The sequence below is a fragment of the Sceloporus occidentalis genome, unplaced genomic scaffold (assembly GCF_023333645.1).
Source record: "Sceloporus occidentalis isolate IW3139 unplaced genomic scaffold, rSceOcc1.0.p SCAF_44, whole genome shotgun sequence".
Lineage (NCBI taxonomy): Eukaryota > Metazoa > Chordata > Lepidosauria > Squamata > Phrynosomatidae > Sceloporus > Sceloporus occidentalis.
This window is the reverse complement of record NW_028317024.1, coordinates 7,705,690-7,733,258: the sequence shown is the minus strand read 5'-3', so window position 1 is coordinate 7,733,258 and position 27,569 is coordinate 7,705,690.

Sequence of the window (27,569 nt, the reverse complement as noted above, 5' to 3'; positions counted from 1 at the left end):
GGTCTGCGTGATGGACGCAGACAACCCCCGCTGCTAGCCACGCCTCCTTCCTGCTGCAGCGGAAGTTGTCTACGCGAATCGCGTAGACATCTACACGCTGCCCCAGCTACATACCGGGGACTCAGAAGTACCAGTAATTGGGGCGGGGGGGGGGGCAGGAGGATCCAGGTCCCCTGCAGCTGTGGGGGATCTGGATCTTAGTCGTCTCATAGTCAGACCTATTTGAGGTCTGATTATAAGACGACCCTGATTATAAGACGAGGGGTATTTTTCAGAGCATTTGCTCTGAAAAAAACCTTGTCTTATAATCGAGCAAATATGGTACTTATCTCTTTGAAGTAGAGCTTGATTGAAATATGATTTCAAAATAACAGCTGAAATGGCAATTATTTTTCATTTTTTTAATATTAGACCCTACTGCCAATACATAGTAACATAGTTCATAAGGTTGAAAAAAGACCAAAGTCCATCAAGTTCAACCTATATACATATTGTGTCCCTACTGTGTTGATCCAGAGGAAGGCAAAAAATCCTTATGAAGCAGATGCCAATTGCCCCATACCAGGGGGAAAATTCCTTCCCGACTCCAAATATGGCAATCCGAATAAATCCCTGGATCAACGTTCTGTCCCTATTAATCGAATATCTATTACTTGTAATATTATTGCTTTCAAGAAACACGTCCAGGCTCCTTTTGAACTCTTTTATTGAGTTTACCATTATCACTTCCTCTGGCAGAGAGTTCCATAATCTCACCGCTCTTACTGTGAAGAACCCCCACCTGTGCTGGTGTAGAAACCTTCTTTCCTCCAGCCGTAGAGGATGTCCCCTTGTTATAGATACAGTCCTGGGTATAAATAGGTCCTGGGAGTGATCTCTGTACTGCCCCCTTATATATTTATACATAGTTATTAAGTCCCCCCTAAGCGGTCTTTTTTCCAAACTAAATAACCCTAATTCTGATAATCTTTCTGGGTACTGTAGTCCTCCCATTCCCCTTATTACTCTGGTTGCCCGTCTTTGAACCCTCTCCAGCTCCACTATATCTTTCTTGTACACTGGTGCCCAGTACTGTACACAGTATTCCATGTGTGGTCTGACTAGTGATTTGTACAGTGGTAGAATTATTTCCTTGTCGTGGGCATCTATGCCCCTTTTGATGCACTTTTGATTTGCCTTAGCAGCAGCTGCCTGACACTGGTCGCTACAGGTAAATTTACTGTTAACTAAAACTAAAAAGATATATATAAATATTAGCCCCTGCTGCCAATATATATAAATATTAAATCCTGCTTCCGATATATATATAAATATTAGACCCTGCAGCCAATATATATTAATATTAGCCCCTGCTGCCAATATATATAAATATTTGCCCTTGCTGCCAATATATATATATATATATATATATATATATATATATATATATATGTTGCCAATATATTTCCTTGGGCCCCACTCCACGCTCCCTAGCATGCAATTAGAGCAGCTTCAATTGCAGGCACTGTGTGTGCACTACACGGCCGTTCCCTGTCTCTTGTTTTTTTTTTCTTAGCAGGGTACTGACTCACATACTGACCCCCCCTCCTACTCTGCTTCCCCCTTGGTGTCAACATGCTCTCTGCATATGCAGAGCGAGATCAGAGAGAACCAGAAAACAGCTGGAGAAGGTAAGTGAGCAGGTGGGGGACAGATAGAAGGTAGGGGGGAGGATGCAGGACTGGGGGCACAGAGATAGAGAGAAAGACTTTTTTGGGGGGCGAACAAATATTGTTTCCGAATAAAAAGAAACACATGTACCTGAACTGAAAAGAAAATGGAATTTGTTGTCCAAAAACGAATGAGCTAGAAAAAAAAAAAATTCCGAAATGATTTTGGGTCTCGTGCACAAATCTTGTGGTGATAAAACAGAGTTGTATTTCATCATGTTGCCATTGAGGAATCTATCACTAACTTCCTTATGGAGGTGCTGTTCCACTTAAATAAAACATAAAGCACTCTTTCATGCAAAACAAATAAACCTTAGCAGATATCTCATTTTATTATTTTAAGAAGCTTTTTCAGTTTCTGTGGGAAAAACCTATTAGTGCCTGATTTTATTTCACTTAAGCATTCTGGCAAAAAAAATATTAATGAAGTAAACTCTTTATTAAATATATATGACTGCGAGGGGTTTGGGCACAATCACTAATATAAAAAAAAAAAAATATATAAAAAATTATACAAAAGTATTATTTTAGGAAGAGCAGGTAGAACAATACCATTAACTTGGCTCGTACAGGGGATAGGGGGATAGGGACCCTCCCCCCGTACAGGGGATAGGGACCCTCCCCCCGTACAGGGGATAGGGACCCCCCCCACCATTCTGGTCTAATAGCTTATGCTTTACCTAAGGAAACATATCTTTTTTTCAGAAAAAGATAATCAGCTCATAGGTATCTACTTATTTCTCTATACATGCAAAAGCAATAAAAACAAAATAATTATATACATATTATACAGTATATGAAATAAGAGGGAGTCCCCAGGCTCCTGTATTTAACCAATGGATGGCAATCATCCTAATCTTCCTCGACGTGTATTGTGGGTAGAGGTTAATTATTGAATCAATATGGAGGGTAGAGTGCCCAAATGTACCTTTCTCTTTAAATAACTAAAATTAACTTATAAGAGGCACATATGCCATGATGTGCCTCATCTTAAAAATGCTACGACGAGTTGAGAGTGTTAATTTAAAATACTTAGGGGCATTTCCACTTAGGGGTGTACTCACTTTTGTTGCCAAGGTTTAGACATTAATGGCTGTGTGTTATTTTGAGGGGTTATTTTTAGGCTGTACACTCACTAGTTTACATTGTAGCAGAGTGTCAGTTCTTCAGTGTTGTCACATGAAAAGATATATATGATATATGTTTATAATATTGGGAGGTCATTGTTTAATTGTGATGGTCTGTTTGACAATGACTTTGGTAGTAAATCTTATTTAACCCCTTCACGACAAAGCCCATACATATATGCTGAACACTTATTGGGGTGTTTGACAGTGACGTATACCAGGGGGGGTAAATGCCTACCTGAATACAATGTGTGTGAAAAACAAAACAATTTACTACCATAAAGTCTGACAAAGGCTCGTGGTAGAAAGAGTTAAAATACTAGCATTTGAAATACCCTAGGGTGTCTAGTTTTCAAAAATATATGATGAGGTACATTGCATTGGCCAGCTTTAAACGCTACTTGTATTTTTAAACTCAGGACAAATCTATTTAGTAGGTTTTTTCATTAGTTTTTGCAGTATAAGTAAACAATTTTTCAAATAAAAATTAAATGGTCCTTTAAAAAAATCACCATGTTTTATAATTGTTTCTATAGTAAATTTGATGATATGATGGTATCTAAAGAAAGCCCTGCTTGTCCTGGAAACCCCCCCAATATATAATGTATGTGGGTACAATAAATGAGAAAGAAGAAAATTGCAGTTAAGCAGCAGCACCGGAAAAATGTTAAAGCAGCCTTTATCCCAAAGTGTACTACAAGTAAGAAACAGTCTTGTCATTAAGGGGTTAATGATGTGGACAAATATATTTTCTATTTAATAAACGTGTTTGTGTCTTTATTGGGGAAAATGGGGGTGTGGTTTCTGGTTATCTTGGGCACATTCGACCATGCGCCTGTCATGCTGCAGCACTGTACCATTTTATTGGTCATGTAAAGTGACGGATGTTCAGGTTGCCTGCGTGCTCCATTCAGGGACAATCAGAAATACAATATTTAGGTTTAGGTTACTGTCAACCATTTAAATATATTGAGACTTTGCAAATTTGAGGCTGTTAAACTCCAGACCACAAACAGTCTGATGTTTTTGGATATCCCATCTTGAGCACAAGCAGCACAATTGAGAAAGGTTGAATTCGTTTAGGTTACTTATATTGAAACAAGGCTATATATAACCTGTCATCCATTTAAGGCCGTTTTAAAGCCTAATGTTCTATACCTTTGCTATGACTTGATGTTAAAGGTACATTGTGGCTTAGCTGGAGAATGCAGTTATAATATTTGAGGGAAAAGCCATTGCAGCCAACACTGACCACCAGAATTGCTATTATATTTTACACAGTATTTAAGAAGAAAATTCTATAAACTAAGTTAAGAAACTTAATCAGAAGTAGCTCTGATCTTAGGTTTTATCATACAGTTATTTTGTTTGTTCTAATATAATGTGTATATTTGGGAGCATTCAAAACATAGTTACAAAATTGTAAAGAAAAAACTCATGTTATGGGTAAAAAAGTATACTAACTTATCACAGCAGCAAAAAATAAACTCCCTAATAACCAGGTTCATATCATTATATAGAGCATACTTTGTAAACATAAGATCAAAAATAAGAATAAATAAAGAAAATATATTTCTGAGGGGTTCCATTATGGAGTCACACAGATAAAAAAGCTGCTGTAGTTTGAAAGGAACAATAAGGTCTCCTGTGTTTCTGAGGCTTTTTCATCTCTTTCATTTTTCCTTTCTAATATTGTATTCACTAGTATAATAAACCTAAAATATATTACAAAAATCTTTAACCAGAAAAGCTTGCAGAGCCTTTCAGAAGGGAAAACATAAAGCTTAAAGTTTTATAGGTGTTAAAAAAGTATTTCAAATTGGGTTGTTTCCTAGACAACCAAATTTCCATTGCATTACTGCACCAGCTGTTACCAGCTTGAAAGTCTTCATAATTTTACTAATAATATGACTAAAATGTACAATTAGTTAAACATCTTTTGGTTTAGGAATAAGAACAGAAATTTTAATCTGCAGATTAAAACAATACCTATATTCCTATGCTTTTTTTTCAGTTTACTATGCAGGCTTAGTAGCCATAGAAAAATATGGTGGCCAAAGTCAACTTTGTTTTAAGTGATTTTGGTGGATGCTATTGTTAAATTTATCTGAACTAATAATAAAACAATTTAAAATGTATGCTCCTCTAATCCACCAACTAGGGATATTTTTAGCAGTACTGACAGGTGGCCCTGTGTTCCAAATCAGTGTCCCCATCTCTGGGATCACTGGAAACTGAGCATGCAAATGCCCAAACTGGGCACAGAACATATGTCGCACTGATAGCATTATCAGGGCAGAGAATACTCCATATTAATGGATACCACAATGTCACAACAGTAGACTTGTGCATTTGTTTTCTGACTAATGCGTTTTTGTGCTGAATGTTGCTGTTTCATCCATTTGTCCGAATAACGAATTAATGCAACATTGGAGGAAAGAAACGAAAAACAATTGCGCGCAATACGAAAATCTCCATTCACTTGTTCGGTTGATGCGGACGCCATTTTAACTATACAAGAAGGAAGAGAATCTCGTAACTTTGCCTTTACTAAGAGGAGGGACATTGAGTGAGATGATCTTCATTCAGAGTGCAGCGTGAGATTCAGCCTGCCATTTCTCATGGTGTCTAACACTCTCTAAAGTTTGATTTAATTAAGATCATTAATTAATTGAATACATTAATTTAATTATGATAATTTAACCAGTCTACTTCTATCATTAACCCTATTACTAATTTTGACTCTCTCTTCCATCCATTGGTCTCAAATTCCCTATTGAGCTTCTTCGACGTGTTTATTTCTTTTTTCCAAGGCAACCGAATGAACGAATGGCATTTCCAAAAACTAAACTGTTGGACGAATTTCACTAAATACGAAGAAATGTTTTCCCTATAAAATGAACACGAACTTTCGGTAGGCGCCCAAATCTATACAACACATTTCTCATAATTTAGGTCATGACACACAGGGCAGGCATTTCTGTCTTAAGTGCATATCATTACACATCAATAAATTATGTGCCTTTCAGTAACCATTTAAATGACACTTTAAATTACGAATTGTGTATAATGGAGACGAGCACTTAATAGTGTACTTGTGTGTGGGCATGGATGTGTACTTGTGTGTGTGTGTGAGTATGGATGCGTACTTGTGTATGTGTGTGTGGGCATGGATCTGTGTGTGAGAGAGAGCATGGATGTGTACTTATGTGTGTGTGAGCATGGATGTGTACTTATGTGTGTGTGAGCATGCATATGTGTGTATGTGTGAGAGCATGGATATGTGTGCATGAGTCTGAGCATGGATGTGTAATTTGTGTAATTGTGTTTACATATGTTGTATGGCGGGGCAAGGGGCAAAAAAATCACAGACAAGTTATTTGGGGCAAGATGGGGGGCCCCGGGGAAATTTTCGCACCAGGGCCCCATGGCTTCTAGTTATGCCCCTGATCTCAGATCTATCTAAATGTTTAAGGAAGGGGACATTAAACATAACACACACACTACTAATGTATTGTTTCCACAATATCTGTATATTTTATAGTTATTGTTAGCAGGTTTTTGGCTAAGTCTGGTGAACAGGCCAAGACTGACCATAATGCAAATAAGGAAAGTGCCATTGGACTAGTGTAATACAAATAGTGGCCAGTGTCTTCTTCTGTCTTCTTCATCCACTTCAAAATGTGATGCATTAGATGTTCAGAGAGACACCTTTTGTGCACCACTTTTGTAACACAGTTTTTAATTGATTATCTGCTGCCTTTCTGTCAGATTTAACTAATCTAGACACTCTCCTCTAGTCTTATTAACTAGGTATTTACACCCAAAAGGATAACTGTTGTCTGCACTAACAATCAGGCCATGGTCAGACCCCATTCTTATGTTTGGTAGGATAACCACGTATGATGTTTTAAGCAGGCCTTTACTGGGGATTACTAGGCACCCTCACATTTTAAGGGCAGTGAACAGTAAATGACACATGTGCACCCGCCACACATTACGTTTCAGCTAGAGCCATATCCTGCCAGCAGCTGCACACTACAGGACCTTACCGGCCACTGAAGGGGCCAGTATCGCTGAAGATGCCCAGAGTGTCAGATGGCCAGACCAAGCCTAGCTTTATGTATTGAGTGTAGCCATATTTTTCTCAATTTTACAATTTGTGTTAATAGGTGAACTTTATAATGTGGCCATTAAGTGCACATGTACACTATTTGATGAGAATTATCAGGCATCCCTCCTAATTATTAAGTTTAGGCATGACTTCTGTCAAACACTGGCAATAGAAAGGGTCATACTGAAGAGTCCACTGACTTTAAATGGCACTGTGATAGGATAGTCTTTGCCACAAGTAGTTTGCCACAGGTACTTGCCACATTGACTCTGCAGATTGGGAGGAGACTCCGTGTGAGACGTCATCACACCAAAGGCTTCCCAGAAGAGTAGACACTGTGATATTCACAAAGTAGAGGCCAACTGCACATTAACACCCATGGTTTTGAAAAGAGATCTCCAAATAGCTCATATAGGTGTGGTGGTCAGGTGTCCACATATATTTGGTCTTATACTGTGTATAACAACTTCCAGTTTCACACACATGAGGGGTAGTAAATGCACATACTGCTGGATTTTAACTAACTTACTCCTCCAAACTGATGTATTTGGAATTTGCAAAAAGTAGAGCTGACTGGTGTGTTGTGACTGGTTGTATGGTTCTTTGGAACATACTGAGGAACTGAATTCCAATCCAGAGTACAGCAAAACTAGGCATGAGGAATGCTCCAGTGCTTGTGCATCTACTAAAGGGAGGTGCCTACCACAGATATAGAAATACAACTCATGATGCATGATGCAGATTTCAAGATACCACACTGTTAATTCATAAACATAGAACAGCTTATATGAATGTTGATTGGCAGAAAGTGAGGAACCCACAGTTTACTTTTGATCGCCTGTAAATGCAGAAGTGGTGTCCTAGGCTGGTGGGCAAATAATGGCAGTACTATAGATACTTAAGCCAACGAAGACATTGAGCTAGATTCAATATTGGGGATAAACCTAACACAAGTAATTGTATGTCACTCCTTCCATAGACTGCATACAAAAATAAAAAAAACAATGCTATTTATTATTACTTTAATTGTTGACACTGATTTAGTCACAGATAATAATAGATTGGCCTTCCCTTTAAAGTCTTGGCTATGTCCATGTCTGCACCTGTCTTCTCTACTCTGCTATGCCCCAAGAGAAAACATAGGGATTATAAAATCATCACACTAAAGACATTTTTCATGGTAGGTACACATTTCTCAAAAAAATTAATGCTCTCTTTTTTCTTCATGAACATATATTGCACAAGTGATAAAAACATGAGTACTAATTTACATGAAAATTTCTACATTTACTTAAGTAGGTACAATTTTAAAACAATACATTGGCAATTGAAAAATGTAAATACTTGTACTGACCTTTTATGGTGTTTGTGACCTGTAATGCAGAATGTGTGAATGCATTTACTTTACCCGTACAACAGCATATACCCAGCATGGTAGAAGCACATCATTGTCTCATTAGTTCAGTAAAGCAAGGAAAACAAATGTGTTTTCATAGAAACAGATGAGTACCTTACATTACCATATTTGCCTGTAATCGTTTATGTTTTAGTCACCACTTAAAAATAAAACTTTAAAGGAAAATCATGCCACAGAAGAACATATATATAAATATGTTACAATCAAGTCTTTGGGATGCCCATAGATCACAAATGTTTCATTTAAATCAGCTTGGAAATTCATACAAATTATCATGAGATGGGCTAGCTATTAAAATAATAGTGTCATGGAAATTAACAAAAAATTATTTGCTTACCATTAGCATTATAAGTACAAGTCCATGGGTTTGCATCTGTGTAGAGTTGGGAGGGGGGTATTTTGTTGAATTTCAAAATGTGAAATGATTTATGTCTATAAATCCTATATGACAGTTGTTCTATAGTAAATGTCTTAAGGCTGTAAGGAGGACACATTGATGGTAACTTTGACTATTGACTGCCAAAGACAGTTTACAGGGATTCCTTGCACACAAATCTGCTATCACGAATGAGCCAAACAGGTCCTCCCTAGCATCAGGAGGAAGAACTGAGCACTTGTTGAGTGCCAGTAGGGTGGGAAGTGTAAATCACTGAACACCTCCTTGGCGCTAAAAGTGTGTAAACCTGTAAACAAATGTATCATCCCTTATGTTTTATGGGCACATCCAGCATCGATCTGCAAAGCCATTGATTCTCATTTTTTGTCCAAGAAAAGGACCAGCCAAAAAATTTTTAAACTCTAAAGATGCACCAAAGGAACCCCCACTGAGTCATTTTAATTACAGGCATGTATCCTAGTATATATATATATATATATATATATATATATATATATATATATATAGTATCTCACAAAAGTGAGTACACCCCTCATATTTTTGTAAATATTTTATAATATATTTTTATGTGACAACACTGAAGAAATGACACTCTGCTACAATGTACAGTAGTGAGTGTACAGCCTGTCAGCCTGTATAACTGTATACATTTGCTGTCTCCTGATTATATAGGCTGCACACTCACTGCTGTACATTGTAGCAGAGTGTCATTTCTTCAGTGTTGTCACATGAAAAGATATATAATAAAATATTTATAAAAATGTGAGGGATGTACTCAGTAGAATGGGTCATACTGAAGATATCAGTGATGTTAAACAGGGCACTGTCATATGATGCTGCCTTTACAACAAGTAAGTTTGTGACAGTTCTGCCATGCTACATCTGTCCTGGTCCAGTGTAAGCCCTATTATGAAGTAGAAACATCTAGGAGTAACAACTCATTACACAAAGAGAGTGGGGCTGCCAAGTGCTGAAGCACATAGTACATAAAAATTGTCTGCCCTCAGCATCAGTACAAGCACTGTGCATCAGGAGCTTCAAGCAGTCGGATATCACTATGTGCAATGTCAAGCTTCGCCTGGATTGGTGTAAAACAGACTGCCACTGGTAAAAATGTGTCCTCTGGAGTGATTAAGCAAGTATCTGAAAGTCTGATTGACGAATCTGCATTTGGTGGATGCCTACCGAAATGCACAGTGCCTACTGTAAGGTTTGGTGCAGGAGGATAATGGTCTGGGGAATTTTCAGGGTTGGGACTAAGCCCCTTAATTCCAGTGTTAAGGCTACAGCATACAAGACCTCTTAGACAATTGTATGCTTCCAACTGTGTGGCACTAGTTTGGGGAAAGCTTCTTCCCTTTTTTCAGCATGGCTATTCCCCTGTGCAAAAAGCAAAGTCCATAAACACATGGTATGATGTACATCTGTATGGCATCCTTTGGTGGAATGCATTTGTGAAGTGACTTGCTACTCTTGCTACAATGTCCAGGAGTGAGATGTTTAATTTCGACATCTATGCTAAATAATGACTTTTAGGTGAGCCGCAATGAGGTTAAAAATGTCATCTTACATGCTTCCTGCACTGATTATTGAGACAGTTGGTTCTCGATAATACATGTGCTAACATTAGATTTTTCAGTGAATAAACCAAAGTATCTCTTACAAACAGTCTGTTTATAGACTGTTATTTTTTATTTTACTTTATGGGAAGTGACTATTTTTAATGTATGCCTTTGTTTCCCAGCACGATTCATATGTCTTGAAACAATATTGGCACACACAACAAAATTGTTACCGATGTACAGTTTGAAAAATGCAGGCACTACAAAGTTTAGAACAAGACATTTCTATGCCGCTAATAAAAAAACCTTCCTCATAATCCAGTACAAAGCAAGGGATGATGTGGGATATTTCATCTGGGAGTCCGTACACTTAAAAGTATTCTTTGTGCGCTTTTGGAAAATGGGGGCCAACTCCATATTGATGTTCTTAAGATTGCAGGGTAGAAATTTAAAAGATAAGCAGATATTTCCCCACAAATTTAACCAAATGAGTTCCAATGAACTGGACAATGAATATGAAAGTTGTTTTGCATCAGTTAACATGTGAGGGCAAGCAAATGACACAGGCTATCCAATTAACTTGTTAGTCAATAAACCCACATATCTACAGAATGACCTTAAAATGCACATGATTTTTTTCCTAATATTTACTATTTATTTATTATTATGTAGCGCCATAATATTCTGCAGCGCTGTACAATGGGTAAACAGGACACAACAAGTAATATATAACACTTTGACTTACAGAAACAACAGGTAAGGAGGGCTTTGCTCAAACGAACTTACAATTTAGATATATTAATATTATTATTTATAAATCAAATCTAAGTCTCAATACATATATTTGTTTTTAAATCCTTAATTTTGAAATACAGAACAAAGTTAATCTTATCAATCCTAGGATGTTTATCAATTTCACAATTCTTACTTCCTAATTATGCAAAAGAATGAATGAAATTAAATTTCTTAAATCTGATATTACTTTTTGCATCACCCTTAGTTTCTTTATAAGCTGGGAAGATAAGTAAAGTTACATAGCCATTCCAAGGAGATTAACCTGATCCCTAAGCACAAATCTTTAGGCACTTTGCGGCAGACAGAAGGGGGGATGCTCATGACACCCTAACGTGCAGAAGCACAGACACATACTCCCTCCTTAAACCATCAAGAACAGCAAACTTCCATAAAACACCAACATGCTGTTAAGTTACTGGGGCTTTCATTTTTTAGACACTTTGTTTACTGTTTAAAATGCAATAAAGGTGAAAATGAAAAAAATGGTTTAATTGCTTTTATTACTTTATTTTCAGGGATACAGTATTTCTCTGTAAAAGAGAATTTTTTTTTTTAAAAAAAAGATCGTTTTATTAATTGTATTACTTTATTTTCTGGCTTGTCTCTCTTTGTCTCTGTCACTCTCTCTGACACATGATCTACATATTTCAGTAAGAGAAAGGGAGTATTTTAACAACTCAGTGTTTTGAAGAAAGAAGACATTTGCACAAGAAGAGGCAAAAGAAGAAGCTGAGCTGTGGAAAAGGAGACATGGAAGGGGTCCATGGAGATGGTAAGGAGACATTGAGATAGAGTGTGAGATTGAGTGATTGAGAGTGTGAGAGAGTGAATGACAGTGTGAATGAGAAGCCAGTAGGTTGTATGGCAGTGCCGCGGTACTATTGTCTGAATAAAAGACGACTACGATTATAAGACAAGGTTGTTTTTAAGATGATTTTTTTCAGAGAAAAAACTCATATTATAACAAATACAGTACATAGGGTCTTCACCGCATATTTAAAACACCATATGTTTACATTTAAAATGTATAAATTATGTAACAAATAACAGCTACATTGATCATCAGTTAACAAATGAATAAAATAATTTTTCACTTGCTGTTTGAATTCTGCAGTAACATCAATCAAAAAACAAGTAGGAGCAACAACAACAACAAAAAATTATAACATGAAATTTGAGTGGTCAAACCCAATTACAATGGAAAGAACATCAATGAGAAATCAATCAACCCAGAGTAGTGAAAACTGAAAAACAGATGTTACAAAAAAAATGAGAGATACTCTTTGTTGGAGAATGTTTACCTGACACAATAGCAATCCACTTTGTACAGGTGGAAAAGAACATAGGCTTAAGTGTATTTCAAAAGAACAATACAAGAAGATGTTCTACAGAAATTGTCCTTTTTTTCTCTAAATATTTCCATCAAAGATAAAACATTCAAAAGTGGCAAACCGCACTGAAATGTAAAAAAATACCTCTATAAAAACAAACTAAAAATGCGATTTTGCAGATTGTTTTCCACATTTTAATTTCCCACATGCTTTTCAACAGACATATGAAAGTGTGCCACATTTACAATAGATGTTTGGAACATGTCAAAAACAACATATCACAAAAAACAATAAGGTGGAAAATTCACTTACTAAACATTTTCGTGGTACATTTTTCTAATATTTTTTTTAAATGGGTCAATCTATGATCACATACATCTGTTGAGTCTACATACCCATACTTCATTAATTGTTAATAGATTTATATAAATTGAAATATTAAACTGATCCACATTTCATATTGAAAATCATAACAATACATAAAAAGGAAGGAAGTTGTAAAATAGATTATCACTGGGAGTCCAGGTGTATAGCGCGAACCTACCTACTTCACTCTCCCTGGCCATCCTGGAGTATTTAATGCTTTGTTATCAGGGGATCTTGCCAGTGCAAAGTGGTGGTCTATTAAACACTTTTATTAATATTACAAACATTTATGTATTTTTATTATTTTCAATATGAAATGTGGATCAGTTTAATATTTATTAATAATTAATGAAGAGTAGGAGAGCTAATAGCCAGATAATAAACCGCAAAAGCACAGATGGGTGCAGACAGTTCACAAAAAATATATACTATAGAAAAATATGAAAAAAGGGAGAGCTGTTTAGCTGCATGCTTAAAATGACCCAACTGAGTAAATCAGGTATTAATAAATTCTGATTCAGCACATAAAACATATAAATAATTATATACTGATTACTTAGCATCTGAATGTAAATTTATTTAATTCATAGAGTGGTCAAAACATAAATCAAGTATATAATGGCATAAAGTTGGAGACACACCATAACAAGTGTTTGAGGATTCCGATGCTTTGCGTTTGTTAAATCATTTGCTTATTATGTATGGCTGCTACCGATTGGGGATTCCAATTTTGAAGCTCCTAACTAACAGCTATACTTCCCACAAAGGAAGTCCTCTACTTTAACGCTTCAATTGAAATACACAGTACGCTGCAAGGTAACCCTGGAAGCAGTATACAGTTGCCCATCTGGGACGTTATCAGGGATCTGTATAACAGATGCTACAGTTTTACTGACCTCAGAACCCGACCCATCTGCAACATATCTTGGAATAGTGGGTTTTGGTACACTCTGATGGCCGTGAGTTATTTTGCCATAACTCCCTCAGCTTCCTGAAACTTTGTTTTGGGCACAGTGTATGGTTGAAGAAGGGATTGTTTGGTTACCTGCCCTAATATAATTAGGACTGAGGACAATATTGCCTATTTGCACATTTTTATGCCATTATATATCTGATTTATGTTTTGACCACTCTATGAATGAAATAATTAATTAACATTCAGATGCTCAGTAATCTGTATATAATTATTTATATTATTTGTGTTTTGTGCGCTATCAGAATTTATTAATACCTAATTTACGCAGTTGGATGCTTTTTAGCTGAAAATGCAGTTTAAATGGCTCTCTTTTTTCCTCTTTTCTATCTAAATGTAATTATTAAGCCAGACTCACCCTATAAGACAAAAGGCAACCAGTGACAAAAGAGTAAAGGAATCTAGCTCCCTAAGGCTAAAAGGGTTGCGATAACAAACGCAGCTATCACATCTCACCCCTCTATCCTACTTTTAATCTTAACAGAATTTCATGATTCATAATGAACATGTAACTTTTATGGACATCTGCCACACTGTTTGCTGCCAAAATTATACAATAATATGTGGGAGCGTATATGAGCTACTTGGCAAACCTTTTACATGTACTTTTTTTGTTTTTTACAACACTCCACTCTGCACAAAGTTTGCGTGGTACTGTTTCTTGCCATGAAAGGTATAAAGAATACTGATTTTCCCAAAAACGATACGACACCTACAAAGCAATATAACGCCACAGATAAACAATATATGCAATAGGAAACTTTACAAAAGAATTAAAAGAAAAATAATCATGACTGTGAGAATTTTTATTCACATCACTTTTGGTGATTTTATTTTTTTACATTTTTGGTTTAGCTTTGAGCTCCCCAAGAATCTTAGTGATTTGAAATGGAAGATAGTATAAAGATAGCATAAAGATAGGATATTATATTGTGCGCAATCTCTATATCGCAGCAGTATGCTTCTTTTGTGGACTCTTCATTACTTTTTGACTGCTATAAAAGTGGTTTTATCGCCACAGCAACCAATGGAACCTTCTTGCTAATATGTTCCATTGGCTGCTATTGTGATCAGGCCATTTTTTTTAAACTTTAGGCCAGAATATGGCATAATGTGGGTTTTATGCACACACTCATTTAACCATATTTACAAATAGCACTCTGGTGCAACATTTCAATGACAAACTAAAATGAAAAAAACGTATAGGCACTAAAGATATAAATATACATCTATCACAATTTTGGCTATGAAATTGAGTAGTTTAAAGAGCTGATGTTGCCATGAAAGGCTATTTTTTAGATTATGTTAATTGAATGTACATTGTTATAATTTATTTGCCCTGAAGTTAAATTGTTGTGGATTCTTTATTTCCATCTCAAAGCAAATATCTTATTTTGCATTACACTAAGTAGCAAAAATATGAAAATGGAAAGAGACACCTTCTCTGATTAGCTCAGTGAAAATGAAAGTAAGCAAGCTGAAAATTGCTAGATGAGTTGATTTCACTACATGTTTATGTTAATAGGGTATTTGACTTTTGAATGCTTCATAAACTATGTTATGCTCTGTGCTATTTGAGGTACTAAAACAGCTGGAATGCTGCCAGAAGTCTTAATTGGAATCAGCTTCACAGTAGCTGACAAATATCACTTAGATATGGTTCCCCAGTATTTGTTAAAATGGTAGAAGTGCTTCTTCATACCCTCCTGCTCCATTGAGGTAGTTCAACAGATCCACGAATAATGATATATATAGGGCTGGACTGGCAATGACGAATCGGCTTTGGCCGATGACATATCCAGCAACGTTTGCTCAGTTTACCAGATGGCCAGTCTGGACCTGTATATATATATATATATATATATATATATATATATATATATATATATACAGTAAATAAATAAACCTATGTTTCCCATTATTAGGTGTCATCAAGCCCATAAAACAAATGGCAGTGCACGCACATATTATCTTTGCCTTCTAGAAAATCTACCATGGGATGGGATGGGAACACAGTGGGTAAGCAAGTGTGTCTAGGTTATTAATATTGGCAAGGGCAGGACGAAGAGATTTAACAACAGAAACATAGAAATTAAAGGCAGAAAAGAACCATTCAGATGATCTAGTTTTAATCTATCTAGTTCTGCTATAAAAAAACACATTTAGTTGTTGTATTGAAAATAGCCTTATGCCTATCCAATGAATGTTTCACGAAGGGGAACATGGCTGTTGGCCCTTGCTGGGGGTCAATAGTCCAAACTGTTTTGGCAAGAGGGATGATGAGCAGTTTAGCAAGAGGAATTCACCTCTTTCATTGTGGCAGGAGGGTAAACAGCCAATCAACTTCCAACTCGCCCTTCATAACATTAGTAATGTAATGTGTTTGATTTGTTGATGTTTGCTGTGGGTGTGTTTTTTGCTTCTGTGTAGTCACAGTGGGGGTTCTCAGCCAGCCTCTTCTCATTTTGAAGATACAACATCTGGAGGAAGGCTTGGGGAGATGAGTTCTGTGGAGGCTGATGTTACGCAGAACAAGAGCTTTTTGTAATGTTTGGTGTATGTTTGCTGTCAGGTTGTTCATGGTTGTTATGTGCTAAAAGCTGTAGCCAATGTCTTTACCCACAATTCTAATAATTTGTAATTATTGGGTTTTTGTTGAGGATACAGGTAGGAAGGGAAGTCTAAGGACCTAAGCGCTCATGTACTATTACTGTCTAAGCACAGTAAAGTCTTCTAGAAACTGAAATGTATAATTAAAAAACTATGTGATCTGAGATATTGCCTTGAGGTCATTTAGAACTTTGAAAGTCCAGCCAAGCCATGTGCCTACATTGCAAATATGTTGGTGCATTAGCAAACCTGGTCTGCTTATTGACATTTATCATGCAGACAGTTGCGAATATGACATGCCCCCCTTAATAATTGCTGTGAAAGCAAGTACTAATACAAACAGTAGTGGGCAAGTGTTTTTTTAAGCCACAGCTTGCATATATATATATATATATATATATATATATATATATATATACAGTAGATGTAGATATTAAGAAATCATACTTATGCCATAGAAAATCTAAAGCAGCCATAAAACAGGCATAACATGTGTTTTATAGCAAACTATTATGTATATTCATCACAGGTTCCAGGTCTAGTAGGCAACGGATGCATATTTAAAATTATACAGCTATGTGGAGAAAACATTGCACTATATGTAATTAAATAACCTATGATGCAGGAATAAACCATAAGGTTATATTTTGGACTGACACAGAAAAGCATCTTTGCACAAACATTCCAACTGCCATTAAGCACAGAGGTATACGTTAAGAACTGCTAATAAAAAAACCATAAAAGTTTATGTTCGGGAGGAAGTCTATTCCCTGCCTGAATTTGATCCACAGCTTGCTAAGTCACATCTGCTGCTTTTTGATCTTCTCCCACATTTACTTATAGTAATAACATATTAGGTAGCATAAAATCTATTTATTTGAATGTCACAGGCTACGTTACACTTAGTTAGGACCTTGTTTATTGTCCAATTACGCTTTCCAGAAATTTTTATATCAATGTGCCACATTTTTTTTTAATTATTATTATTTGCAAGGTTGAAATTTTTTTTTTCTACTGTTTAACCCTTCTTTATAATGCATTTCAGCTTTGTTCACTCTCAAATGGTTTGACTATTTATTTTTCAGAGGCATATTTTTCGTGATTCTAAATGGAGATACATATCTATGTAAATTAGATTATTTTCTAAAGTTGGTACAAACATTTATGGAAATCCACACTGTAACGAGTCACTTCAAGAATCCAGATTATTAATGAAAATGAATGTCCATGGATATGTGTTTTATAGCTAAAATAATAGTTTATTGCAGCATATTTGGAGAAACAACTTTTTTTATGCAATGATACAGACTACTTAAAAAAAATAATTCTGATGCACATTTATATTAAAATCAACCATATTTTGTTTTTGCTTACTGTTTTTCCCATTAACATCAAAACAAAATGATTGAATACAATACTGAACTTTAACACTTTAACTTTAACACTTTTATTCGTCTTGGCTTTGATATTATTATGTACATTAACCCCTTGAGCACAGAGCTGAGTTGAGTTGAGTTGCTCATCTTAAGCTGTAATTTGCTTCTCTCCCATTTAGTGTACCTGCAAAAGTTATATATATTTTTTTCAGGACAGGAAGCTCTTTCTTAGATACCATTATTTTGAATTAACTATAAAATAAACCATGAAAACATTCTAAAATATGGTAAAAATTGATAAAAGTAGTTTTCTGACAGCTATTTGAAAAATCTTTTACTCATCTACAAAAGGAAATGAAAAAAAACAGCTAAAAAATATTCTTATATTTGTCCTGAGTTTAGAAATACCCAATGTTTTTATGTTTTTTTTTTTTTTGCAAGCTATAGGGAAACAAAGTAAAAGTGGTATATTGCTATATGGTAATTAAATGGTAATTCTGCCATGTTTTATTTGGGATATATTTGAAGCAGGCCAATTCAATTTACTTCCATCAAACCATATATGTTTGAAAACTAGATATCCCAAGGTATTTAAAAAGCTAGTAATTTAACTCTTTCCATTCTCCCTGTAATGATATGGTGAGGTAGGACCCCAGATGGCGGAGTGGGCCAGGCCAAACAGGAACCAGAAAGTCAAAGAACCAACCAGGTCAGACAGGTAATCAGGATAAGCCAAATCAGAATCCAGAGACGAGGCCAACAAACCGAATCAATACCAGACGAGCAGGAATCAGGAGCCGAATCAGGAGACAGGAACGAGGTCAACAAGCCAAGTCAAACCGGAGCAGTCAGTCACAATCTAATGCGCAAGCAAATAGCAAAAATACACCAACCAAGGGTGATCCAGAAGAGGAATGTCCTGCATTAAGAGGTCGACCGAGGTTATAAAGGCATGTTACAAATGTAACGTGCAATATTAAGTTTTGACCACACTGTGGTACCTGTTTTCCGCGTGGTCTGTCATGCGGTGAAGACGCCGACCGGGTAGCGGTGGTACTCGCTGCCCGGAAAGCCGCCTGAGGTGGAAGCGTCGCAGGAGCAGCCATGGAGCGGGACCGGAGAGGCAGGTAAGTCCTTACACTCCCCTTTCACCAATTCTACTCCTAGCCTTTGTCAAACTTTGTGGTAGTAATAGTGGTGGTATAAATTTGTTTGTGGAAGTTTGATTTTTTCACACACATTGTACTTTAGGTATGACTTTACAGCCCCTGGTATATGTCACTGTCAAACAACACCAAACAATATGTGTTCAGCAACATCTCCTGAGTGCAGTGATACAACCCATGCATGGGTTTTTCAGATTGTGTGTGGGGTAAAAGGCCACATTTAGGGAATGCACAGTTTCATTTTTTTATTTGGAATTTGGAAATGTTTAAAATTCTGCCCCATGGGGGGGCGTGGCCTGGCAACGGAGCTGCATGGACACGTGAGTGTGTAGCTCTGCCTACACGCGAGCATAAAACCGGCTAAAACTATTTGAACACCGGGTTTTTACCTGCCTGATTGCTACCTCGGCACTCCTGAGACAGGTGGGATGTCTGCCAGACACCCTAATAACACCCCACACAAGCTCCCCCATAACTTCACCAAAGATGCCCAGCACAGTGATAGGCCCCAAGATGGCGGTGAGCCTTCCTTCGCGCCTCAGGCGAACACTCCAGATGAGGATGAGTTGGGCCTCGACCCTGCGGCGCCAGTGACTCCAGTGATCCTACGCAGCATGTTGGACTCCATGCAATCCTCGATGCCATAAAGGAAATGCTCACCGACCTCAAACACGACCTGGCCCAGCTGGGCACGCGCACGGAACACATGGAACACAAATTTGAGGACTTTACTTCAACCTTTAATGAACTGGTCGACCGTCACAACATGCTGGAAGACAAACATGACAAATTGCTCTCCAAGCTGGCCGACTTAGAGGATCGCCCCCAATCTGCGGCTTCGTGGTGTTTCGGAGGATATAGCGGATGGTGACTTAGCGGACTACGCCCGTGAGATCTTCCTTACTCTCTTACCTGATACCCCCGTTCCAGAGCTTCGTATAGACAGGATCCATAGGATACCAAAACCGAAATCTTTCCCGTCGACTGTGTCCAGAGATGTGGTTCTACGACTTCACTATTACTCCACCAAAGAAGCTATTATGCGCCAAGCCCGCCGGCTCTCACCGTTTCCTGCACTGTACACCCAAATTCAACTCTTTGCTGATCTATCCTCCGAAACTCGGCGACGCTCCTTTGCTCCAATCACTTTGGGGCTACGGTCTAATCATATTCCCTACAGATGGGGCTTCCCCACCAAGCTGCTGATTTCCAGGAATGGTGTCCTGCACATAGCCAAGCTGCCTTTGGAGGGCCTCCACCTCCTCCAGCGCTGGAATCTAGTCCAGGACGACGCGGACGTCTTGAGCCATCGGGACCCCGATTCCATCCCTCCTAGACCCCCTACGGCGGATGAGCCTCCTAAACCCAGCCGGCAGAGGACGACGCGACAACACTACTCACACACGCACACTAAGGATCCAAAGAGGCCCTCTGCGTTGCCTTCGGCGACCCCACCGTTATCTTCCTGAAGTCCCGCAGCGATCCCAGCGATTCTGTTTCATTCCCTCACCGTTTCGGGGAGTTTTGTCTGTGGAAGCTATGCGGGTAGTCTCTCCTGACTGAGGACGGGGCGCGATGCCGTCCTGTTTTGGTTGCAGAGTTGGTGAGCCTGGACGGGTCGTTGCCCTCCTTATTTACTTTTATTTCTAATTTTCAACTGCACGGAGTGTGGTGGACTATATGTTTTCTTTGCTTTCAGTTTTCTGTGTTCCACCGCTGTAGTTGTGCGGGCTAGCCTGTCCCAGACCTCGGGTCATGATTCTCGTCTCACTGGGGAGTTCACAGTATTTTATTTTATGTGGGTTTTTTTTTATCACTGATCCTTTTGCTGCTCGTTCGTTGCAGCTTTCACATGGTTCGATTACACACACACACACTTCCTCTGTTTTTCCCATACAATTTGCTCGCTCTGTCATATTTCTACCTTCCCTCACTGACCGGTAACTCGGCCTTGTGCCTGGTATTATGGCACTGCTTGTGTCGTTCCTATTTCATATGAGTGGTCCACCTCTGACAGGGGTCTTCACTGTATTTTACACTGCATTGTACTTCTGTACTGTTACGCGTTAGTGCTATGTGTGGTGTACTATGCGTTTTGCCTTGGTGTTCTAACGTCATTATGTTGTAATGCGAGTGTGTCAGCAGTTCCTGGGAATTGCTGTTTTCCTCTTTTCTCCCCCTAGTGGTAACACTCTCTGGTGGGTGTTCTGTTTTATGCTTTCTCTCATTGTGTGATTACTTAATACCTACAGTAATTGGTTCTCTCATATAGTCTCTGGCTCGTCATTTCTTTCTTTCCTATCTGTCTTTCTTCCTCCTTCTCTCTCTTTTTTTTTTTTTGTCATAAGTCAGCTGTCCACATGCCGTTCAGGGTCTTCTCTCTCAATGCTAGGGGCTTAAATACGCCCCACACGCATCATATGCTATTTCACGAAATCAAATCACAGCGGGCAGACGTGGTGATGATTCAGGAAACTCACCTATCCAAAGCCAACCATTGCCTGTTAGCGTATAAATTGTATCCTTTGGAATTTCATGCTAGAGCTCCGGGCAAGACAAGGGGGGTAGCTATCCTTCTTAGTAGCAAGGTGAATTTTCAGTTACAATCTCAGACCTGTGACCCTCAGGGCCGTTTTCTGATCCTGCAAGGTTGTATTGATGGCGTTCCTTACACACTGCTGAACCTTTACGCCCCTAACACAGGGCAGTTACCGTTTTTGGATAAAGTCCTTGCTAAATTACATAATGTGCGGCATGGCAGAGTGATTGTGGGGGGAGATTTCAATTTAATTTCAGCTCCTAGTCAAGATTCCTCGGCTCGTTTATCCTCCAAGTATCTGAAATCACTGATTGCCCAAGGGACCAGGTTTCAACAATTGCTTCACCAACATTCCCTTTTCGATTCATGACGCATCCTCCACCCTATGGATAGGGATTATTAATTCTATTCCACAGTCCACTCCAGCTACTCCAGGATTGACATGCTCCTTGTTGACAAACTTACCTTGCAGGATGTACAAGTGGCTGACATAGGACATATTATGTGGTCTGACCATGCCCCTGTGTCGATTTCCATCACCAAGGGATTTGGAGCGGCTCCGTCAGCCAGATGGCGTCTCAATGAAAGTTTACTGCACCAGGCTGATGTTCGTGCGGAGATCACTACTGCGCTCACACAGTACTTTCAGGACAATGATACCCCTGATATTTCCCCGTCCACGCTATGGCTTGCTCACAAAGCAGTCATCAGAGGTCACTTAATTAAAATTGCTGCTAGATTGAAGAGACGATTGCGCACCCTGACTGACCTCACTACTCGTCTTACCGGTCTGGAGCTTTCCAACAAGGCATCATGGTCTGCTGATACGTATGCACAGCTTCGGGACGTTAAGTCGGAACTACACAAGCTCCAACTCCAGCGTACAGAATTTGCCCTACGTCGGCTACATCTCACCTATTATATGAAGGGCAACAAGGCCGACTCCCTTCTTGCACGTCGCCTCCGGATTCAGGAATCTCAGAGCTCTCCCCATTACTTAGTTGACTCACACGGACACAAGATTTTCAATCCCAAGGAAATTGCGGATAAATTTGCGGACTATTATGCATCGCTATACAATCTTCCTCTACAATCTGACTTTCATCACCCTTGCTCCATCGACATATCTACGTTTCTCGACTCGCTACCTATCCCTAAGCTTCCGCCTGCCCAGTGGGATACTCTGATTAAACCGCCTTCTACTGAAGAAATTGAACGCACCATTGCCGGCCTCAAGGCCCACAAAGCCCCGGGACCAGATGGTTTCTCGAATACTTATTATCGGACTTTCAAAGATATTATTGCTCCCCGCCTCGGTGCTCTCTTTTCCAATTTCATGAGTACCCAGCATTTTCCACAGATGTCTGAGGCTAACGTGGTTACTATCCCTAAGCCTGGAAAATCCCCAACAATGTGTGCGAACTATCGGCCAACTTCTTTATTGAATACGGATACTAAATTGTATGCGAAATTACTGGCTAACCGTTTGAACCTGTTCCTCCCTTTCCTGATCAAAAACGACCAGGTCGGCTTTATTTTGGGTCATCAACCTTCGGATAACACGAGGAGGATCATCAATATCACGCACCTAGCTAAGTCAATGAACAAACCTTGTATCCCCTTGTCCTTGGACGCTGAAAAGGCCTTCGACCGCCTACATTGGGGGTATTTATGACTGACATTACAGGCCTTCGGCTTACCGGAGCCATTTATTAACGCTGTTCATATCCTGTATGGCACACCCTCCGCGAGAGTTTCTTCTTCCGGATTCCTATCCAAGCCATTCCCAATCCGCAATGGTACGAGGCAGGGTTGCCCCCTCTCTCCCCTCCTCTTCGCCCTGGCGCTGGAACCTCTGGCGATTGCCATTCGGCATAATCCTGACATCAGGGGCTTCAAAGTGAGTTCTACTGAAACTGAAATCTGCCTTTATGCGGACGACATCCTTCTGACGCTTACTGAACCGATGGTCTCCCTCCCAAACCTGCATGCTCTCCTGGAAGCCTTTGGTCATCTCTCGTACTATAAAATTAACTGGGACAAGACGCAGGCCCTCAATATTGGATACCCCGACCACTTGATTGACGTCCTCTCTAGCGATTTTGCCTACTCGTGGCGTTCCAATTTTATCACCTGTTTGGGGGTCCGCATTACCAAAACTGCCGCCTCTTTATTTCGGTCAAATTACTTACCTCTATGGTCCAAAATATGTCAAGATCTCCAACGGTGGTCAAAGCTGGAAATCTCCTGGATTGGTCGGGTTGTCTCATTCAAAATGAACTCACTCCCAAAGCTGCTGTACCTTTTTTGCAACCTTCCCATCACAGTGCCTACCATTTTTTTTCAGACTGTCCAGACGCGTCTGTCCAAATTCATCTGGTTGAATAAACGTCCACTGCTTTCCCTCGCATTTTTACAACGGCTTAAACTGCTTGGAGGTCTTGGTGTCCCTAATGTCAAGAATTACTATGTTGCTGCCCACCTAGCGCAGACAATTCTTCTTTTTTCCGACAAGTCGTCGGTGGCATGGGTGGATCAGGAATCTACACTGGCAACTCCGTATACGGTGAGAGACTTATTGTGGCTTCCTAAGGCCAGCCGACCTCCACTTCATGACTTGTTGCCTACTACTACATTGTCTCTGGCGCAGTGGGATAAACACCGTGCTACACTCCGCTTCCCGATGGAACTCCACAGCGCTGCTCCACTATCGACCTTGAAACCTCTTCTCCCTCATGTGGCCCTTGATTGCTGGATAGACCAAGGAATCGTTTCCATATTTCAGCTCTTCTCTCACGGACACATACAGTCATTTTCGTCTCTCCAGACTCTCTTTTCGCTCCATAGTCGTGACTTTTTCAAATACCTGCAAATTCGGGATGCCTTACGTAAACACCTCAAGCACCCTTCTGCTACGTCTCCCATGACACAGATTGTTGCACTATGCTTAAAAGCGCCTCATGTCTCTAACACTATTTCCTTATGTTACTCGGCTCTGGTGGGTCACAGGTCTGAGGTCAAGCTCCCGTACATGTTGCAATGGGAGAGGGAGATTGGATCCACGTATGACGTTCAGGTGTAATATCACGCTCTCTCTGCCTTCTCTAAGAACGTCGCGCACTTTGAAACTAATCGCAAGGTTATGTTCCGCTGGTATTTTATGCCCTCCAAGCTAGCTACCATGTTTCCTTCAGCCTCCTCTCTATGCTGGAGAGGTTGTGGTGAGGTTGGTACGATGTTACACGTCTGGTGGAGCTGCCCGGTGCTCTGTCCTTTCTGGGCAGACGTTTTTACTCTTATTACTACCTTGCTTGCCATCCCGGTGGAGCAGGTGGTTGAGGTAGCTGTTTTAGACATGTTTGCCCGATCTTTACGACATACACATAGAAAACTCCTAGCACACGTGTTGAATGCAGCTAAGATCTGTATAGCCCGCAAATGGAAGGAGACTTCTCCCCCTACAATTCAAGACGTTCTATATTCCATCACAACGACTCGTACCTATGAGTACATGGCTCACTCGGCCACTAATACCACACACATCTTCCAATCCACCTGGGAAAGTTGGGATGCATATTACACACACACATTCTGTCCCACCCCACAGGGCCATGTCCTGGGCACTATGCGTACTCCTTGGCTTGTGAGGGCGACTACTGCCGACTAGGATTCTCCTTTTTTTTTTTTTTCTTCACTTTCTCTCTTCCTCTCTTCTTCTGCTCTCTCTCTTTTCTTTCTCTACCCTGCCAGAGTATGTCTTATTTAGTTTGTTCATTACATTCTAAAAGTAAAAATATTTGAGATGTCCTGGTACATGTTATAAATGCTGTACATTTTGTTTGTATTTCTTTGTACATTGTACCGTTGACTCCGATATTTGCTGTTCGGATGATCTGTGCCTGTATTCCATTTCTGTCAACTGTGGATGTCTCAATAAAAAATTTTCAAGTGAAAAAAAAAAATTCTGCCCCATGTCCTATTTTGGACATACTTAAGACCAGCCAATTCAATTCAATTTAGAAGGAGCACATGGCCAATTCGATTTACCCCATCAAATCATACATTTTTGAAAATTAGACACACTATGGGTATTTCAAATGCCAATATTTTAGTGCTTTCCATGCAAAGATTTTTGTGAAGATATAGTGCTAATTTTAGGACTTGCTCATAAAATATATATTTTTTTATATCTTTGGATTTCTTTTTACAGTTTGTTGGAACTGGATGGTTCACTTGATGGTTACAACACTGGATTGTTATTTTTTCAGATGTTAACACCATTTTTATTTATTTAGTTTTTAACTATTTTTATTTTTTTATTATTTTTTATTAAATTATTTATTTTACTAATCACATTGTGATTTGTAGGCTGGGCTTTATTGACTTGCATAGTTGAATGCAGTACCTGTTTCTGCATTCTAATTTCTTAAATCATGTGTATAGATCCTATCTTTTCTATTCTGATTTCACCTGTGCTTAGACTATTTTAACCAATTTCTCTGTTTCATATAATATAAATTAAAATCTGCATTACACATTTCTACCCATTCACACACAAACAAAGGAAATATTGTATGCATTTGAAAGGTGGAATGCTATATTTAAGCAGCACAAATGGCTATTTATGTTTTACAATCATCTTTTATACTGTATTATCTATGCAAAATATCAACATATAACATCAAATTGTACAAGTTCACTCAGACTTCACCCTTTAAAGGCTTTATGAACTAAAAAAGTTCAGTCACTGCTTTTCTAAGTAAGCAGTTTGAGATGTTACTCTTAATCATTCAATTATTTTATTCTTCCAATGCATTCTCTTACCAGACGCAGCATGATGCACAGCTTGGCATTGTTGTTATGAACTGGCTCTCAAAGACGAGCATTATGGGGCAGATTTATTAATTGGTTATAAATTGTAGAGATTTGTCACCAGCGAAAACGCTCATGTTAATCGCCATTGAACATCATATTCATGCTGATAAGCTGGCAACACACAAAAATGGGAGTTTGCACTCTATACACATTTCTTTTTTCTCATTACCTCACTTCAAACTATTTTCTAAATGCAATCTTATGACACGTCAGATATTATTCTGTGTGAATTTGCAGTTGCCACTTGACCCTACATACTACCCATCTGTATCTGGATCTGTGTGATTGAAAACACACTTAAAGGATAAAACAATACATTCTGTTAACCAAAACCATAAGAAATCTCAATTACATTTTCAATGGAAATAATACAAAAAATAATGATAATAATGAAGAGTGTATAAGAGATAAATGGGGTTCTTAAGATGAAATGCACACTTTCAGTGCATGGGACTATATTTACTTGCTCAAGTGGATTCCAGAAGTCATTCTACAATCTGCTGCTATCAGACAGAGAATTAATTTATTTATTTTTGGATTTCCCCTTTACTGGCCATAGGATAACTCAGGATTCAGTGGCACTATTTGAAAATGTTGGATGGTGATTTTCATTATTCATCTCCATGAGTGGTGATCTGGTTTGGCACCTCTGTCCTGGGCTTTGTTTAAAAGCTGTCTGGCAACCGCTCGGCGCCCCTCGTTCTCCCCCGCATCCAAAAAAAAAAAGACAGCGTTTAAAAGCCGCTTTTAAAAGTCATAAAATATGACGTCATATTACGGCGCTCAGCAGTGAAGCAGCGGGCACCGATGCAGTTCAGGAAGACAGAAGCCTCGTGCTCCTGTCGTTGGACCTCAAGGGGAGAGAACTACAAAGGGGGAGAGGGTAGACAGTGAGTAGGGGAGGGAGAGGGGTTAGAAAGTGATAAGGGAGGGAGAGGGGTTAGAAGGTGATAAGGGAGGGAGAGGGGTTAGAAAGTGATAAGGGAGGGAGAGGGGTTAGAAAGTGCTAAAGGAAGGAGAGGGGTAGAAAGTGATAAGGGAATGAGAGGGGGTAGATATAAGTAAAGAGTGTGAATTAATGTGTGAATGCATTGAGTGAATGAGGGAGGGCATGAGTTAATATGTGAATGTATTGTCTGAATGAGGGAGAGCATGAGTTGTCTGAATGAGGGAGAACATGAGTTAATATGTGGATGAGTTGTCTGTATGAGG